The sequence below is a fragment of the Pseudophryne corroboree genome, chromosome 2, assembly GCF_028390025.1.
Source record: "Pseudophryne corroboree isolate aPseCor3 chromosome 2, aPseCor3.hap2, whole genome shotgun sequence".
NCBI classification, from domain to species: domain Eukaryota; kingdom Metazoa; phylum Chordata; class Amphibia; order Anura; family Myobatrachidae; genus Pseudophryne; species Pseudophryne corroboree.
The window spans coordinates 506418748-506438868 of NC_086445.1; the positions used below are offsets into that span (position 1 = coordinate 506418748).

Below are 20121 nucleotides of genomic sequence, written 5' to 3' on the forward strand. Positions count from 1 at the left end.
CACCTCCAGTAGTAGCACCGCTTACACATAACGACCCCAATAGTAGCGCAGCTTATGCATAGCACCCCAGTAATGGTGCTGCTTACACATTACACCTCTATTAGTAGGGTCGCTTACACATAACGCCCCAGTAATAGTGCTACTTACACATAACGACCCCAGTAGTAGTGCAGTTTACACATAACACCCCAGTAGTAGCACCGCTTACACATAACGACCCCAGTAGTAGTGCACTTTATACATAACACCCCAGTAATGGCGCTGCTTACACATTACGCCTCTATTCGTAGTCCCGCTTACACATAATGCCCCAGTAGTAGCGCAGCTTACACATAACGACCCCAGTAGTAGTGCAGTTTACACATAATGCCCTAGTAGTAGCACCGCTTACACATAACGACCCCAGTAGTAGTGCAGCTTATACATAACACCCCAGTAATGGCGCTGCTTACACATTACGCCTCTATTCGTAGTCCCGCTTACACATAATGACCCAGTAGTAGCGCTGCTTACACATAACGACCCAGTAGTAATGCAGCTTACACATAAAGACCCCAGTAGTAGCGCCGCTTATACATAACAACCCCAGTAGTAGCGCCACTTACACATTAACACCTCCAGTATTAGCGCCACTTGCACATAAAAACCGCAGTAGTAGTGCAGCTTACGCATAACGCCCCAGTAATAGCGCTGCTTAGACATTACTCCTCCAGTAGTAGTGCCGCTTACACATAACGCCCCATTTGTAGCGCTGCTTACACATAATGACCCAGTAGTAGCGCAGTTTACACATAATGCCCCCAGTAGTAGCGCCGCTTACACATAATGACCCCAGTAGTAGTGCCGCTTACACATAACGCCCCTAGTAGTAGCGCCGCTTACACATAATGACTCCAGTAAGTGCCAATTACACGTAATGCCCCCAGTAGTAGTGCCGCTTACACATAATTTCCACAGAAGTGCAGTATATTCACATTTTGCCCACCAGCACACACACATATATCACACACACACACACACACACTTTCTCACTCACTTTCCCTGCACTTACTTATCATAGTCAGGCTGGCAGGATATCTGGAGCAGTACGTCCTCCTCTATGGCAGTCTACTGGTCCGGTGTAGCTCCACCCCCTCTGCCCGTGTAGCTCTGCTCCCTCTGCCCGTTTAGCTCTGCCCACTTTTCAGTGCCTAACACTGCCACTATCACCAGGGGGAGGGGAGGAGGCTTCATGCAGCAGGGGGGGCAAGGCGGCACAGCAGCGGGGATGCAAAGCAGGGAGAGCGCCCCTCCTGCCAGGCGCCTACCTGCTCTGCATAGCTTTGCTGAGTGGATAGCGCCAGGCCTGCCTGCACAGCCTTCTCTGGCAGTGAAGTCTGAGCTCAAATCTGGCCCCTGCTATCAGCCATATGTGTCTGATAGACCACAAGCTGATCACTGTGAAAAAGCCAGTCATTTGATCGCTGTGCTTCTGCTGTGACCCGCTGTGCAGTAAAGTGATGCTGTGAAGCTTGTAGGGGGAGGGTGGTCACAGAGGTGTGCAGGATCAGTTGACCGGCTGTCCTCCCAGATCACCGATCCCCACTCTGTTACACTCGGCTGGAATTGAGGATCCGGCGACTGAGACTGGCCCGAGGAAGCAACCACTTGTGGATGAAGAAGACGAGGAGGCTGGATATAGTTCCTTCTCATGAGACAAAGGCCAATGGAAGATGTAGTCTGAGCTAGGAGTCAATGAGTAGTCATTGAAGAAACGAGACTGAAGAAAAGAACTGCGGGCTTGTGACTGCGGTTAGAAAGACGAGGCTGAAGAGAAAGAATTGCGGAGTTATGAACTGTGGCTTGAAAGATGTGGCTGATAAGAATGAATTGCGGACTGATGAACTGTGGCTTGAAAGACGTGGCTGGAGTGAACGAGCTGCGGAATGATGAACTGTGGTTTGAAAGACGTGGCTGGAATGAACGTGCTGCGGAATGATGAACTGTGGTTTGAAAGACGTGGCTGGAATGAACGTGCTGCGGAATGATGAACTGTGGTTTGAAAGACGTGGCTGGAGTGAACGAGCTGCTGAATGATGAACTGTGGTTTGAAAGACGTGGCTGGAATGAACGAGCTGCGGAATGATGAACTGTGGTTTGCAAGACGAGGCTGGAGTGAACGAGCTGCGGAATGATGAACTGTGGCCTGAAAGACGTGGCTGGAGTGAACAAGCTGTGGAATGATGAACTGTGGCTTGGAAGACGAGGCCGCAGAACTCTGCCTCAAGGAGTTGAAAACTGCGGAGGTCCTATAGTGATCGGGATTCCTCTGCGGCCTGGAGTCCCGGTGGACACTCTATGAGAGGAGGCGGGCTGGAGGCAATAGGACTGCTGCAGCAAAAGATAGTAGCTGGAACCAGGACACCTGGAACAACCTGAAGCAACCTGAGAGCACAGGGCTAGAGCACCTTACACAAGTAAGCAACTTGAAGCACTGGCACTCTACTCTGGGCTAGCCCCCTTTTGTAAGGGAAGCCAGCCCTGGATTGGCTGGATGCAGGATGGGCTAATTGGCTTCCTTGGTCTCCAATATGGCAGCCCCCAGCAGAGAGGACACACACACCATTACTGGGAGTCAGTATGCAGACTGAACTCACTGCCTCCCGGAAGCCACACCCCCGTCAGAGCCCTCCGCCGCAGCAACTCCCCACACGGCGCCCCAGGTCCCCAGCCCTTGGCCGCCGATCCCCAGGCGCTGGACAGACGCACCAGAGGCCCTCGCCACCGCAGCAGCATCCCGGTACCGCAGCACCACCCGTCGAAACAGCAAGACCCAGGAACCCCGGCAGGTGACACACTCCTGGTAGATAAAGTCATGGGGGTGAAGGGGGATCGTAGGGGGGGTCACAGGGGGAGGGGTAGCCAGAGGCAGCGCATTCACACGCTCAGGGTATTTTTTACAAAAAATACCTTGAGAAGTGCAGTTAGTGGATTTACAACAAAAGGGAGAGAAGAAGACTCTTTTGTGGGTGCACTCTTGTATGTTTAAGAGGTCTCAGAAGAGACAAAGTAAAAATTATAAATGAATTTTTAAATATAACTATTTATTAACAACAATTGATAAATAGTAGAGTTTACTGTCAAAAATTGGAGGTAGGGGTGGGGGGAAGGGTGGGGGGGAGTTGGGGAAAAGAAAGGGGGGAACACAGAACGAATTAATTACAGTGTAAATACTGAATATTGTTCTGGAATGCCTGGGTGCGATAATAACAGCTGGAGACCCTGAAAATTGAAGCGTTTTTATTCTCTCATGAGCGATGATGAGGAGACAGATGGGATGATTAAAGATGGAATGAGCAAGATGAATCTGCTGTCAGTGTTAGACGCTGAGCAAAACCTTAAACCCCCTCCCCCCCTTCCCCCTCTCTCCCCCCCCCCTTTCCCCCCCCCCCCCACTCCATCCCCCCCATTCCTTTCCACCTCACTCCCCACCCCTTTCCATACCATCCTTTCTCACAATCATTCCCACCACTTCCATCGACGTCACTTGCATTATTAATCCAAATTAACATATTTAAGAATATCCTCATGCAATGTTTACAACGTGTTTGTTTATAACTCCAGACAAGATATGCTGTCCTAACATATTTTTCCAGCAATTATCATTTATTATACTTAAATTTAATCTATTCTTATCATCTAAATATTTCATAAACAATTTGTGAAAGCTTCAATTTCAATTTTATTATTATTTTCATTCATTTATTCTTTTTTGCTAATTTTCCCCATTTTATTTTTATTTTTATATTTATTTTTATTTTTATTTCCATTTTTTCACTATGTCCACTTATATAATAAGCAAGATGCTCATTTTTTATTTTTTATCTAATAACCTTGTATATTTCTCACACATATTCTCTGTTTTTTCCTTTTGTGCAATGGGCCACTAATTGCAAGCATAATAGGGAACCAATACTAAAAAGAGCAACCGTTCCACCTGTGCAGCAATTTACAAACGCAGGACACGCCTCCCTTTTGATTGGACAACGACCAGCTCCCTTGCAAGATAAAGCCTGCACTATCCCCTCTGGGAACAGGAAGTGATCAAGCCCGGTGAACGGGTGAAACTAGTTTTCCGTTCCCTACCCCCACTGCCTGGGTGTGACAGCTGATTCCGGACATCCTGAACCACGAGCCGCTCTTTCCCCAGCAGCCGCTGCATCAACCCGCCGCCGCTAGATACTGCCGCGATGGGACCAGGAACATTGTGTCTCTCTTCTCCTCAGCCAACCTGACCACGTCTCCACAATACATCAGGTACTTTGATCGGCAGTGCGGCTATAAACGAACTGCTCAGCTCCTGGGAACCAGTGTATCCTGCATCTTCAATTTGCCTGGACTTTGACACGGACATTCCGTACTCAGAAAGTATCCTGCTCATATTAGTGACTGATCGTTCCATACAATTCCGGGTAATATCTGCTCAATCTCAGCATCTTTTTGCATATTTATATTTGATAATAGCATTCATCAAGCTGTTTTTTTTTTTTTTTTTTTTTTTTTTTTTTTTTTTTTGCAAGTACCCGTTTTACAGATAGTCGGCATTTAGCGGCTTAATACCACATAGTATACTGTTTAAACCTTTATTTTCAGTCATTAATATTGATCTAATCATTTGGCTGAGCAATTTATCACTATCCTCTATACTGCGTATTATATAGCATTGCTGCAGCTCTGTATAATCAACTGTTGTTCGTTATCTCTTTCTCTTTTCACCTGATACCATTTTGGTACAATGTGCAATAATCTGTCAGCATCAAATTGATGGTGATGCATGGTTCCAATCAACTTAATTATCTGCTAATTGTGTACAAATTGCTCTTTATCACACCAAGTACCTTTATCATAGGTACTATCAGCATCTTGCAATCATATTATATAGTATTTCTGCAGCTCTGCATACAGCGGAACACAAATAAGAAATTGTTGTTCATTTTCTCCTTCTTTTTCCACCTGATACCATTTTGGTATAATTGTAATAATCTGATAGTAGCAAATTGATGGTGATGTATGGGTCTAATCAATTTATTTGACTGCTAATTGTGTACAAATTGCTCTTTATCACACCCAGTACCTTTATCATAGGTACTATCAGCATCCTGCAATCAAGCAGCCCATTGTCTATCAACCAATCTCCAAAAAAATTTTTACCCATCAGTATCGTTTCTTTTTCCTCACTTTATACTATCTTCAGGACTCTCACCACTGATTCAGGGGTAATTATCCCGGTCTAACGGTGGCAGCAGATCCCCTATTTTTCTCCTCCACCCATTCTCTTGTCTTTTCTTTTCTCTTATTTCTCCATTTTCGTGAACTCTCATCAGTGATTCTCGAGCCCTCGATATCAAATATATTTTTTCTACTATCATACCACACTGGTAACGCCCGAATCCTTCCGATCTTGGAAGCTAAGCAGTGTAGGGCTGGGTCAGTACTCGAGTGGGAGACTCTCGAGGAATACTCAGTTTAGTAGAAATTCCTGGACGGTTTTGCTCAGCGTCTAACACTGACAGCAGATTCATCTTGCTCATTCCATCTTTAATCATCCCATCTGTCTCCTCATCATCGCTCATGAGAGAATAAAAACGCTTCAATTTTCAGGGTCTCCAGCTGTTATTATCGCACCCAGGCATTCCAGAACAATATTCAGTATTTACACTGTAATTAATTCGTTCTGTGTTCCCCCCTTTCTTTTCCCCAACTCCCCCCCACCCCTACCTCCAATTTTTGACAGTAAACTCTACTATTTATCAATTGTTGTTAATAAATAGTTATATTTAAAAATTCATTTATAATTTTTACTTTGTCTCTTCTGAGACCTCTTAAACATACAAGAGTGCACCCACAAAAGAGTCTTCTTCTCTCCCTTTTGTTGTATGTCTTACCACTGACTCAGGGTGCACCACCAAACTCAAGATAACATTAGAAAACTCAGATTTTCTCGTTGTATTATGTATTTTGGTTCTAACAATATCTATTAGATACCTTACCATTCTCCAGTGCGGTATACCCCCAATACATTCAGTTAGTGGATTTGCAGGGACAGAACTTTCTTGCAAGCTCTGTCCCTGCATGCGATAATTGATACATACTTGCGCATTGCGGATTGGGGCAAATTTATCACAACCCATCTGCATCAGAGATGCAGATTTTGTTAAATAGACCTGTTCCCATTACTAAGCATCTACTATCCTATTAACAAAACCTATTTACTGTACAAACATTGAAGGCGAAATTGTGAGTGATGCAAAAATGCTGGTATGCAGACGATGGTGGGCGGGATGTACCGTAATCTAATTGCATACTTGATACATCCCACCAGTAATCACTATTTTCCTTTCAGATGTGCATTTGCAATGTATAAAAAGACTTATATTAAATACAGTAGACAGAATATTTGAAGCTACTGTACAATACATAGGACATATACTGTACATGAGCACAACAGTAGCATAGAAACTGGTTATAAGGGTAAAGTGCAAGGAGTTAAAATTGTTATAGTTAGCTATAGGATACCAGTATCTCCATGTTTAACGATATTTGTAAAAATATTAAGCAACAGTATAACTAGTACAGAGGTGGATTTTACTTGCAGCCACCCCAGTAAAATCAACCATCACTAGTAAAATCCACCACTCAAAGTGAGCCCCGGTTCCCCTTAGTTTGACTAGCAGGGGCAGTGGTTTCCCTTTGGAGGCATTTTCTGCTAATCGCATGAGGGACTGGCAGGTGTTTATCGGTTTCTAACGGCTGTACAGTAGCTGATCTTGCTATGGGCACGCAGGATTTTTGCCCGGGGCGCCACCTTCCGGAGGGCGCCGCCGCCATGGCAAGATCCGCTACTGGTGCCCCCCGGTGCTCGGTAGATGCGGTGCTGTGCGGCGCACGATGAAGTCATCGCGCACTGCATTGTGGGAGCGGCACATAGACACTAGGGGTCATAATTGACCTCTAGTGTCTATGCGGTGCTTTGGGAGAGACGTCATGATGTCTCTTCCATAGATCAGAGGAGCGGCGCTGGTGGCCGGAGACGGAGGGCAGCAGCAGTCGGGAAGCAGGAGCCGGGATTGTAAGTATTCATTTTCTTTTTTTATTATATTTTTTAAGCGGTGCAACTAGGACGCACAACTCTACAGGGGGCACAGTACTGGGGGCACAGCGCAACTAGGGGGCAAAACTCTACTGGGGGCACAACTCTACAGGGGGCATAACTGACCATGCCCCTTCTCCGTGAAGACACGCCCCGATTTTTTCGGCCGGGGTGCCACAAAGTCTAGATCCGGCCCTGCGGCTGTAGTCAATGTAGTCCCTAGAAGCCGTCTCTTTGTTTTGTACATATGTGTGGGGACAGAGCGGTGCACATGATGCACACACAGCAGTGCAGTCTCTTTACAAAAAGAATGCAGGAGCTGCCACTGGACTAGTAGTAATATATTCTGTAGATGAGATCAACCATATAAATTCTAAAACTGTTAATGAGAAATTGGGTGAGCTTCTACTAGGTGTGTGCTGTTTTGCATTGTATAAGTGTGTTGGGTTCAGGATGCCGGCGCTCAGAATACCAGAATGCCATAATCCCAACTGAAACGATCAACTAATCTAGCCCTAACCCTCACTTTTGCAGCCTAACCCTAACCATCTCTTCCCGCAGCCTAACCCTAACCCTATCTTCCCGCAGTCTAACCCTAACGGTTCCCCCACAGCCTAACCCTAACGCTCCCCAGCAAACTTATGGTCAGGATTCCGGTTATCAGGATTCAGGCAGGTGTCAGGATTCAGGCGTTGGTCTCCTGACCACCAGTATCCCGTACATCGGAAAAGACAACTACATCCCAATATAGACATGTACAATACAGTTATCCATTGGGTGTCTAAATTGTGATGGATTTCTTTAATAAAAAGATTAGTATATCAAATTGATAAACTATTAGATTTGGGCACAGCCACCCTCTATGTTCCAGGGTGCTTATCTGTCCACATCCATTCCAACAAATATCTCATACTAAAGAAAAAAAAATTTAAACAAGAACTACAGTAATTATCACTCTCTACAGAGTTTGTTTCAATTTTCTCCTACCAAAGTGCATGGAGAATATACTACTGAAATGCTTCACCTAGTAACAGTGCAGACTCACACCTCAATGGACATACTGTATATATATATATATATATATATATATATATATACATAAAACAAACATACCCAATTGCGCTAAGGTGTGTGTATATAGAGCAGCACCTCTAGAAAAGTCTCCCGCTAGTAGAGGCTCAGGAAAGGAATACAAAATGCTGTTCTGAGGTCGCTAGTCTCATTTGTCTAGACAATACAGTCTTCACATTTACAACAAGGTAACCATTATAGAAATAATCAGATGTAAATAACAGTTTAGTAGTATTCTCTACACCTATGCACCACTGGTCCAACAATAGTGTTGGCCTTTTTATACTACAGTTGCCTCTGAGAATTATTTTCAGTTGAAGAATCCTATTTGAAATCCATATTGATTGTACAGGTATATGTGCAATACACTAATTCGTTTCCAGATCACTTCAAGCCGGCACTTCTAATGATACATCTTTGTTTATCAGGTGTTTTTCAAATTTACTGATAATATGCCCATGAGGAAGTCCTTTGGGACGAAACACGTTGGGTTCAATGTTCTTTTGATTTTAGTGCTACCATCTGAGCAATATTCTGGCCAAGAAACTTGCTATATCTAATTGGAAGGATTTGCCTTGTATTTTTACGAAAATCTGTATATGTTTGTACTTTCCTACTTTTTAATGGCACTATGAATAAATTTGAATCGATTCCCATCTTATTATTTCTATAATGGTTACCATGTTGTAAATGTCAAGGCTATTGTCTATACAAATGAGACTAGCGCCCTCAGAACAGCATTATATATATATATATATATATATATATATATATATATATACAGTGCAGTGTTTTCCACTGATGTGGAAATGCTAGCACTCTCCAGACTTTAGAAATTTTAAATAGTCAAAAAAGATTTTTTTATTGAAAAATGTAGAAAAACACCATTCAAACAGTTCCAACGGTTTGAAAATGCTCACCAACGTTTCGGTCCCAGCCCGGGTAGAGGTAGATCAGCAAACCAACAGCATCAATATGGTAAATGCAGCCAAAAGCTCATAAGGAGATGTACAATGTGGAACTGGAACTAGGGATTGTGCCTCCCAGGCCCCTGTTAAATACCTATGGACAGACAGTTAATGGGCGCCAAGTCCGCCCCGTTGTGCATGCTTGTGCGTTCCAGGACCAGTAACGGAAAAGTCACTTCCGGAAATACCAGAAGTTGCCAGCGGTCATCAAAGTAGATGATGACAGTCCACTTAATACAAAGGTTCAATGGCCTATCACAACCTCGGAGTGATAGGACCATAAGGTATAAGTATCAGAGCTAACTGTTATGGGGACCCATGTGTTCCACCGGCTGTACCGCTACATCATTTCCGGGTAATCGGAAGTGCGCCACAGGCGTCTGGTGTAACCAAGGAGATAAATAAACAATGAGCCAAATAGCCATGGCCATCAATTGCAAACGTGAAGCTGTTCGGACTGTCACTGTTTAATCAAAGTGTTAAGGTTATAATAAGAATTTACTTACCGATAATTCTATTTCTCGTAGTCCGTAGTGGATGCTGGGGACTCCGTAAGGACCATGGGGAATAGCGGCTCCGCAGGAGACTGGGCACAAAAGTAAAGCTTTAGAACTACCTGGTGTGCACTGGCTCCTCCCCCTATGACCCTCCTCCAAGCCTCAGTTAGGATACTGTGCCCGGACGAGCGTACACAATAAGGAAGGATTTTGAATCCCGGGTAAGACTCATACCAGCCACACCAATCACACCATATAACTTGTGATCTAAACCCAGTTAACAGCATGATAACAGAGGAGCCTCTAGAAAAGATGGCTCACTACAGCAATAACCCGATTTTTTGGTAACAATAACTATGTACCAGTATTGCAGACAATCCGCACTTGGGATGGGCGCCCAGCATCCACTACGGACTACGAGAAATAGAATTATCGGTAAGTAAATTCTTATTTTCTCTGACGTCCTAGTGGATGCTGGGGACTCCGTAAGGACCATGGGGATTATACCAAAGCTCCCAAACGGGCGGGAGAGTGCGGATGACTCTGCAGCACCAATTGAGAGAACTCCAGGTCCTCCTCAGCCAGGGTATCAAATTTGTAGAATTTTACAAACGTATTTGCTCCTGACCAAGTAGCTGCTCGGCAAAGTTGTAAAGCCAAGACCCCTCGGGCAGCCGCCCAAGATGAGCCCACCTTCCTTGTGGAATGGGCTTTTACAGATTTTGGCTGTGGCAGGCCTGCCACAGAATGTGCAAGCTGAATTGTACTACAAATCCAACGAGCAATAGTCTGCTTAGAAGCAGGAGCACCCAGCTTGTTGGGTGCATACAGAATAAACAACGAGTCAGATTTTCTGACTCCAGCTGTCCTGGAAACCTATATTTCCAGGGCCCTGACAACGTCTAGCAACTTGGAGTCCTCCAAGTCCCTAGTAGCCGCAGGCACCACAATAGGTTGATTCAGGTGACACGCTGAAAACCACCTTAGGGAGAAACTGAGGACAAGTCCTCAATTCCGCCCTGTCCGAATGGAAAATCAGATGAGGGCTTTTACAGGATAAAGCCGCCGATTCTGACACGCACCTGGCCCAGGCCAGGGCCAACAGCATGACCACTTTCCATGTGAGATATTTTAACTCCACATATTTAAGTGGTTCAAACCAATGTGACTTTTGGAACCCAAAAACTACATTTAGATCCCAAGGTGCCACTGGAGGCACAAAAGGAGGCTGTATATACAGTACCCCTTTCACAAACGTCTGAACTTCAGGGACTGAAGCTAGTTCTTTTTGGAAGAAAATTGACAGGGCCGAAATTTGAACCTTAATGGACCCCCATTTCAGGCCCATAGACACTCCTGTTTGCAGGAAATGTAGGAATCGACCTAGTTGAAAATTCCTCCGTCGGGGCCTTACTGGCCTCGCACCACGCAACATATTTTCACCAAATGCGGTGATAATGTTTTGCGGTTATATCTTTCCTGGCTTTGATCAGGATAGGAATGACTTCATCCGGAATGCCTTTCTCCTTCAGGATCCGGCGTTCAACCGCCATGCCGTCAAACGCAGCCGCGGTAAGTCTTGGAACAGACAGGGTCCTTGCTGGAGCAGGTCCCTTCTTAGAGGTAGAGGCCACGGATCCTCCGTGAGCATCTCTTGAAGTTCCGGTTACCAAGTCCTTCTTGGCCAATCCGGAGCCACGAATATAGTGCTTACTCCTCTCCATCTTATAATTCTCAGTACCTTGGGTATGAGAGTCAGAGGAGGGAACACATACACTGACTGGTACACCCACTGTGTTACCAGAGCGTCTACAGCTATTGCCTGAGGGTCCCTTGACCTGGCGCAATACTTGTCGAGTTTTATAAACATGTGGAAGACTTCTGGGTGAAGTCCCCACTCTCCCGGGTGGGGGTCGTGTCTGCTGAGGAAGTCTGCTTCCCAGTTGTCCACTCCCGGAATGAATACTGCTGACAGTGCTATCCCATGATTTTCCGCCCAGCGAAGAATCCTTGCAGCTTCTGCCTTGCCCTCCTGCTTCTTGTGTCACCCTGTCTGTTTACGTGGGTGACTGCCGTGATGTTGTCCGAATGGATCAACTCCGGGTGACCTTGAAGCAGAGGTCTTGCTGAGCTTAGAGCATTGTAAATGGCCCTTAGCTTCAGGATATTTATGTGAAGTGATGTCTCCAGGCTTGACCATAAGCTCTGGAAATTCCTTCCCTGTGTGACTGCTCCCCAGCCTCGCAGGCTGGCATCCGTGGTCACCAGGACCCAGTCCTGAATGTCGAATCTGCGGCCCTCTAGAAGATGAGCACTCTGCAACCACCACAGGAGAGACACCCTTGTGCTTGGTGACAGGGTTATCCGCTGATGCATCTGAAGATGCGACCCGGACCATTTGTCCAGCAGGTCCCACTGGAAAGTTCTTGCGTGGAATCTGCCGAATGGGATTGCTTCGTAGGAAGCCACCATTTTTCCCAGAACCCTTTCATTGATGTACTGAGACTTGGCTCGGTTATAGGAGGTTCCCGACTAGCTCGGATAACTCCCTGACTTTCTCCTCCGGGAGAAACACCTTTTTCTGGACTGTGTCCAGGATCATCCCTAGGAACAGAAGACGAGTCGTCGGAATCAGCTGCGATTTTGGAATATTGAGAATCCAATCGTGCTGCCGCAACACTACCTGAGATAGTGCTACACCGACCTCCAACTGTTCCCTGGATCTTACCCTTATCAGGGAATCGTCCAAGTAAGGGATAACTAAAATTCCCTTCCTTCGAAAGAGTATCATCATTTCGGCCATTACCTTGGTAAAGACCCGGGGTGCCGTGGACCATCCATACGGCAGCGTCTGAAACTGATAGTGACAGTTCTGTACCACAAACCTGAGGTACCCTTGGTGAGAAGGGTAAATTGGGACATGAAGGTAAGCATCCTTGATGTCCCGAGACATCATGTAGTTCCCTTCTTCCAGGTTCGCAATCACTGCTCTGAGTGACTCAATCTTGAATTTGAACCTCCGTATGTAAGTGTTCAAGATTTTAGATTTAGAATCGGTCTCACCGAGCCGTCCGGCTTCGGTACCACAACAGTGTGGAATTATACCCCGTTCCCTGTTGCAGGAGGGGTACCTTGATTATCACCTGCTGGGAATACAGCTTGTGAATGGCTTCCAAAACTGCCTCCCTGTCAGAGGGAGACATCGGTAAAGCCGACTTCAGGAAACGGCGAGGGGGAGACGTCTCGAATTCCAATTTGTACCCCTGAGATATCACCTGAAGGATCCAGGGGTCTAATTGCGAGTGAGCCCACTGCGCGCTGAAATTCATTGAGACGGGCCCCCACCGTGCCTGATTCTGCTTGTAAAGCCCCAGCGTCATACTGTGAGCTTAGCAGAGGCGGGAGAGGGCTTCTGTTCCTGGGAACTGGCTGATTTCTGCAGCCTTTTTCCTCTCCCTCTGTCACGGGGCAGAAAAGAGGAACCTTTTGCCCGCTTGCCCACGAAAGGACTGCGCCTGATAATACGGCGTCTTCTTATGTTGAGAGGCGACCTGGGGTACAAACGTGGATTTCCCAGCTGTTGCCGTGGCCACCAGGTCTGAAAGACCGACCCCAAATAACTCCTCCCCTTAATAAGGCAATACTTCCAAATGCCGTTTGGAATCCGCATCACCTGACCACTGTCGTGTCCATAACCCTCTACTGGCAGAAATGGACAACGCACTTAGACTTGATGCCAGTCGGCAAATATTCCGCTGTGCATCACGCATATATAGAAATGCATCTTTTAAATGCTCTATAGTCAATAATATACTGTCCCTATCTAGGGTATCAATATTTTCAGTCAGGGAATCCGACCACGCCAACCCAGCACTGCACATCCAGGCTGAGGCGATTGCTGGTCGCAGTATAACACCAGTATGTGTGTAAATACATTTTAGGATACCCTCCTGCTTTCTATCAGCAGGATCCTTAAGGGCGGCCATCTCAGGAGAGGGTAGAGCCCTTGTTCTTACAAGCGTGTGAGCGCTTTATCCACCCTAGGGGGTGTTTCCCAACGCACCCTAACCTCTGGCGGGAAAGGATATAATGCCAATAACATTTTAGAAATTATCAGTTGTTATCGGGGGAAACCCACGCATCATCACACACCTCATTTAATTTCTCAGATTCAGGAAAACTACAGGTAGTTTTTCCTCACCGAACATAATACCCCTTTTTGGTGGTACTCGTATTATCAGAAATGTGTAAAACATTTTTCATTGCCTCAATCATGTAACGTGTGGCCCTACTGGAAGTCACATTTGTCTCTTCACCGTCGACACTGGAGTCAGTATCCGTGTCGGCGTCTATATCTGCCATCTGAGGTAACGGGCGCTTTAGAGCCCCTGACGGCCTATGAGACGTCTGGACAGGCACAAGCTGAGTAGCCGGCTGTCTCATGTCAACCACTGTCTTTTATACAGAGCTGACACTGTCACGTAATTCCTTCCAACAGTTCATCCACTCAGGTGTCGACCCCCTAGGGGGTGACATCACTATTACAGGCAATCTGCTCCGTCTCCACATCATTTTTCTCCTCATACATGTCGACACAAACGTACCGACACACAGCACACACACAGGGAATGCTCTGATAGAGGACAGGACCCCACTAGCCCTTTGGGGAGACAGAGGGAGAGTTTGCCAGCACACACCAGAGCGCTATATATATACAGGGATAACCTTATATAAGTGTTTTTCCCCTTATAGCTGCTGTATTGTTTATACTGCGCCTAATTAGTGCCCCCCTCTCTTTTTTAACCCTTTCTGTAGTGTAGTGACTGCAGGGGAGAGCCAGGGAGCTTCCCTCTAACGGAGCTGTGAGGGAAATGGCGCCAGTGTGCTGAGGAGATAGGCTCCGCCCCCTTCTCGGCGGCCTTATCTCCCGTTTTTCTGTGTATTCTGGCAGGGGTTAAATTCATCCATATAGCCCAGGAGCTATATGTGATGCATTTTTTTGCCATCCAAGGTGTTTTTATTGCGTCTCAGGGCGCCCCCCCCCCAGCGCCCTGCACCCTCAGTGACCGGAGTGTGAAGTGTGCTGAGAGCAATGGCGCACAGCTGCAGTGCTGTGCGCTACCTTGTTGAAGACAGGACGTCTTCTGCCGCCGATTTTCCGGACCTCTTCTGTCTTCTGGCTCTGTAAAGGGGCCGGCGGCGCGGCTCTGGGACCTATCCATGGCTGGGCCTGTGATCGGTCCCTCTGGAGCTAATGTCCAGTAGCCTAAGAAGCCCAATCCACTCTGCACGCAGGTGAGTTCGCTTCTTCTCCCCTTAGTCCCTCGATGCAGTGAGCCTGTTGCCAGCAGGTCTCACTGAACATAAAAAACCTAAAACTAAACTTTTCACTAAGCAGCTCAGGAGAGCCACCTAGTGTGCACCCTTCTCGTTCGGGCACAAAAATCTAACAGAGGCTTGGAGGAGGGTCATAGGGGGAGGTAGGGGGAGGAGCCAGTGCACACCAGGTAGTTCTAAAGCTTTACTTTTGTGCCCAGTCTCCTGCGGAGCCGCTATTCCCCATGGTCCTTACAGAGTCCCCAGCATCCACTAGGACGTCAGAGAAAGGATAATAGCAGAGCAGTATGTAAATGAGAAGACAACTATATAGATACCACGGGAGCTACGCCCCCTGGTTCTGAAGGGGTACAGATGTATCCACATTTATCTTGACAGTTAATAGGATTAACTGTGACTGGCCAGTCAGACTTAATCCCCTGCTGTAGTGACTTAATCCCCTGCTGTATTGTTCTCTGTATTGTATTGCAGTTGAGAACAATAGCTGAAGGGTTTATGCTAAGTCATGTTGTGACTAGGCACAGAAAACTACTCAAGATAACGGTGGATACATCTGTATAACAAGAGCCTGGGAGTACAACATACTATAGGATATACAAATACATAATATAAACAAATATATAATATAATTAAAAAATAAGAATGCCATACTGTATATAGAACAGGTATATCTCAGGAGTTTAACACATATAGTTGCGTGCAGATTAATAGTATGGTATAGAAATTAGGATAGTAACGACTATGTCAACATCAGTCTGAAAAAAATAGTGCAGGTAAGTATAGAGACCCATAAGTATATCAATATACAGTAGTAGTATAGTATGGAAATTGAAATAAGAGCGCAGATAAGTATGGAGGGCCATAAGCATATCAACCATTATAATAGTAAGGGAACTAATCGAGTAACCCAAAGTATCCATCTAATAGTGTTGTTTATGATCATAGAAAAGTTGATATTAGCAGGGGGGATGCCGATAGGCTAGGGTGTATCAAATCTGTTGCCAGTAGACGACCATTAATGCCAAAAGAATAATAGATAGATAGATAAAATTGTTTATTTATATGGTGCCACAAGGGTTCCACAGCACCTGACAAAGTACACAAATAAATGAGCCAAACAGGAAAACAGTGACTTACAGTACAATGAATCCACAGTGGTGGATGATCACAAGATCCTTTCCATTGTACAGAAAAAATACTTCACAATCCAGCCAAGTGAAGAACACTCTACAAGAGGTAGGGGTATTATTATGTAACAATATGCTATCTGTGAACTGAAGGTATTCACACACTTGACAGAGAAAGATACTGGCGCCGACTGAATCTCAAAATAAGGAACGGATACAAATTGATCAAATAAAAAATTAATCATAAATTTATTAAAATTAATCTAAAAATATGACATATATATTGTCAAGAGGGTAATTAGTAATAAAAGTTGAGGGTCTCTCAAATTAACCTAGGACCACTTATATTTCCATTGTGGCAATAAGCACTGATATTCTGGCTAGGGCTCAGTCCTCCAAGGTATCCTCATATGATTTCAGATATCGATATTACCATGGTCTCAGATGGAAGTCCCCTTGGTTCTCAATTGCAGATCGAGGTCCAATAGCAGCAGGGGAATATGTAGAGACTCCAGATAAATAATGCTGATAGGGATCCTGGAGGATTTAAAGTCCAGAGATTGCCAGATGATTCAAGATGGTAGTTGCAGTGCCCGTGGTCAAAATGAAAAGGGGCTCATTGCGTTTCGCTGGTCTTGGTCACCGCCAGCTTCCTCAGGAGCATATGTCTTGAATATACTGGGACAGATTTATATACCCTCATAATTATGGTTAAGTTAAAACACCTGGCTGCAGTGATTACCAGGTGGATAAACACACAGGAAAGAAAATAATCAAAATGAAACTTAAATGGTATAGAAGGCAATCATACTGGAGTATAAAACTTACTAGAGTAATATCATTAGAAAACGAGCATGGGAAATAGTAGAAACTTTAAAATGTTTAGAGAAATGATCTCGGTTACTTCCTGGTCACGTGATCCAATCCGATCACGTGGGTAGACAATATCCAATCATTGCAGTAATAGTGTGTTTCCAGCATAAAGTATAGGCCGGAAGATATCCATATTAAGAGGTGTTCCGGTCACGTGACATTGTCTAGCCACGTGATCGGGCAGAAGCAGCGGTTCACATATTGAGAAATGTTCCGGTCACGTGATATTATTTGGCCACGTGACCGGGCAAGGACAGGGAATTCACATGACGTAAATAGCGTATGTGTCACGATCGGGACGTTGCGTTCCACAGACAGTGCCGTTGTATATCATGAGTTGTCAAGGTAACCACCCTCAATGGGCGGTATTATTCAAGGCAGCAAAAACGGCATTTATATACATAAAGTAAGAGTTTATTATAGGTGCAGCATCACATCCTAGCTGTACTAAATATACATATTAGATGTTATTCTACATATATATTATTATAAGCCACCAAGTTCTGTCATAATAAAGTCAGCACATATATAGAAAGATAAATACATGATTGCGGGAGAGAGACATATGGAAGTAAGGGTACCTATAGTCACATAATCAATAGGCTGTCAGGGAGCTCTCACATTATAAGAATATTCTATACTGAATAAACAGAGATACATGATGTTGTATATCAAGGTTACTTTGTACATATATTATTAGAGTAAGCCAAATTCTATCATGCTATAATTTTTTACCTATATAAGGATATTTGAACATAACTACAAGAGTATAATATATAGTATAATAAAAAGATATACAGTCACAAAGTCAGAGGGCTGTAAGAGTACTCTTATATTTTAGGGGAAATCTATGCTAAATACAGGGAGATACATAATATTTTAAATAAGTATGTTTAAATAATAGTCCTAAAGAAGGACTCTTTAATGCAATAGTTCATTCCCAATGGTGGACTGAATATAGAGCGTCCTCCATAAATTTAAAAAAACTCAATAGGTAGAGTTATAAAGGATAATGGTGACTCACCATATCCTGGAGGTTGGGGTATATATAGTATACAGAGGAATATGCAGGTTACAGAAAGGATAATACTAGTGAGGCAACAGGGAAGGGGGCTTAAAATAAAGGAAGTTTCTCAAGGATACAGCATAATGCCTAGGGTATAGTGTTCAGTTCGATGTTTTCATTGAGTCCATCAGGATGTAAGTTTAAACATCCAGTATATTTCTCTGCAGCACAATTTGTTAAATCTGTCACCCCCTCTTGGTGTGGGTGCGACATGTTCTAAACATACTAGTATTAGGCTTTTGGGATCACCATCGTGAGTTAGATTAAAGTGACGTGAAACGCTGTGTAGATTATTGCGTTTAATAATGTTTCTGCGATGTTCCATAAAACGTACATGGACAGCCCTCGTAGTTCTCCCAACATAATTCAGGCCACAACCGCAAGTAAGTAGGTAGATAATAAACCTCGAGTCACAGTTCATAAATGACTCGAGTTTATACGGGTCTTCATTGCCAGGTAATTTTATAGTGGTGGTCTTTTTCTGCATATAGGTACATGTAGTGCACCTGGGTTTACCACATCTATGGCATCCTAATGGTTTTGTGGTTAGCCATTTGTATCCATGAGAGGTTTCTTTAGGTGCCCTTAGCGTCAAATGGCTAGGTGCCAATATAGATTTCAATGATCTGTTTTTCTTGTATATTATGCAGGGTTTAGAGGGTAGTATTTCATTCAAGACCTTATCCTGTTTTAGTACTCTGTAGTTTTTGGAAATAATATTTTTTATTTCACTGGCACGATTATTATATTTGCATACAAATGCGAATTGTCTGGTATCATCGCCTTTGATTTTTTGATTATTTTGATTTTTTTGGGAGAGTTGTCCATGAGATTTCATTTGTAAGAGATTACTTCTATCCATAAGAAGAACTTCCTTGTATGCTGTATCAAGGAGTTTCTCAGGATATTTGCGTTGTTTAAGAGCATTCATCAATTTATGAGCCTGAATGTTAAAAGATTCTAGAGTAGAGCAATTGCGTCGCAGGCGCATTAGTTGTCCTTTAGGTATGTTGTGCTTCCAAGGTGCACAATGTGCACTGTCATAATGTAGATAAGAATATGTATTAACCGGTTTTGAATAATTGGAGGTCGTAATTTGATTGTCGATTATTTCAAGGGTCACATCCAGGAAATCTATCCGTTTTGTGCTGTGAGTGTGAGTGAAAACTAAATTATAAGTGTTGGAGTTAAGATAAGAAACAAAATCAGATATAGAAGATACATCCCCATCCCAAATAATAAACAGATCGTCAATGTAGCGGCCATAGAAGACCAGGTTCGCCTCCCAGCCGCTGCCCCACACGAGCGAGTCCTCCAGGTCACCCATGTAGAGATTGGCGTAACTGGGTGCGAACCTGGTCCCCATGGCCGTCCCCAAGATTTGTAAGTAATAGTGACAAAGAAAAAGTTGTGAGAGAGAATAAATGAGATGGAATCGACAATGAAAGCCTGGTGTTCGGCACACAGGTCAGCATCCTGACCTGTGTGCCGAACACCAGGCTTTCATTGTCGATTCCATCTCGTTTATTCTCTCTCACAATTATTTCCTTTTTCTTTGTCACTATTACTTACAAGCGGCTGGGAGGCGAACCTGGTCTTCTATGGCCGCTACATTGACGATCTGTTTATTATTTGGGATGGGGATGTATCTTCTATATCTGATTTTGTTTCTTATCTTAACTCCAACACTTATAATTTAGTTTTCACTCACACTCACAGCACAAAACGGATAGATTTCCTGGATGTGACCCTTGAAATAATCGACAATCAAATTACGACCTTCAATTATTCAAAACCGGTTAATACATATTCTTATCTACATTATGACAGTGCACATTATGCACCTTGGAAGCACAACATACCTAAAGGACAACTAATGCGCCTGCAACGCAATTGCTCTACTCTAGAATCTTTTAACATTCAGACTCATGAATTGATGAATGCTCTTAAACAACGCAAATATCCTGAGAAACTCCTTGATACAGCATACAAGGAAGTTCTTCTTATGGATAGAAGTAATCTCTTACAAATGAAATCTCATGGACAACTCTCC

The 20121-nt window shown here is 44.3% G+C and overlaps 1 pseudogene; it reads left to right on the top strand.

The window, feature by feature from the left end:
- Nucleotides 1–5396: 5396 nt before the first annotated feature.
- On the top strand, nucleotides 5397–5515 carry LOC135051853 (5S ribosomal RNA; annotated as a pseudogene).
- The last annotated feature ends 14606 nt before the right edge of the window (nucleotides 5516–20121 follow it).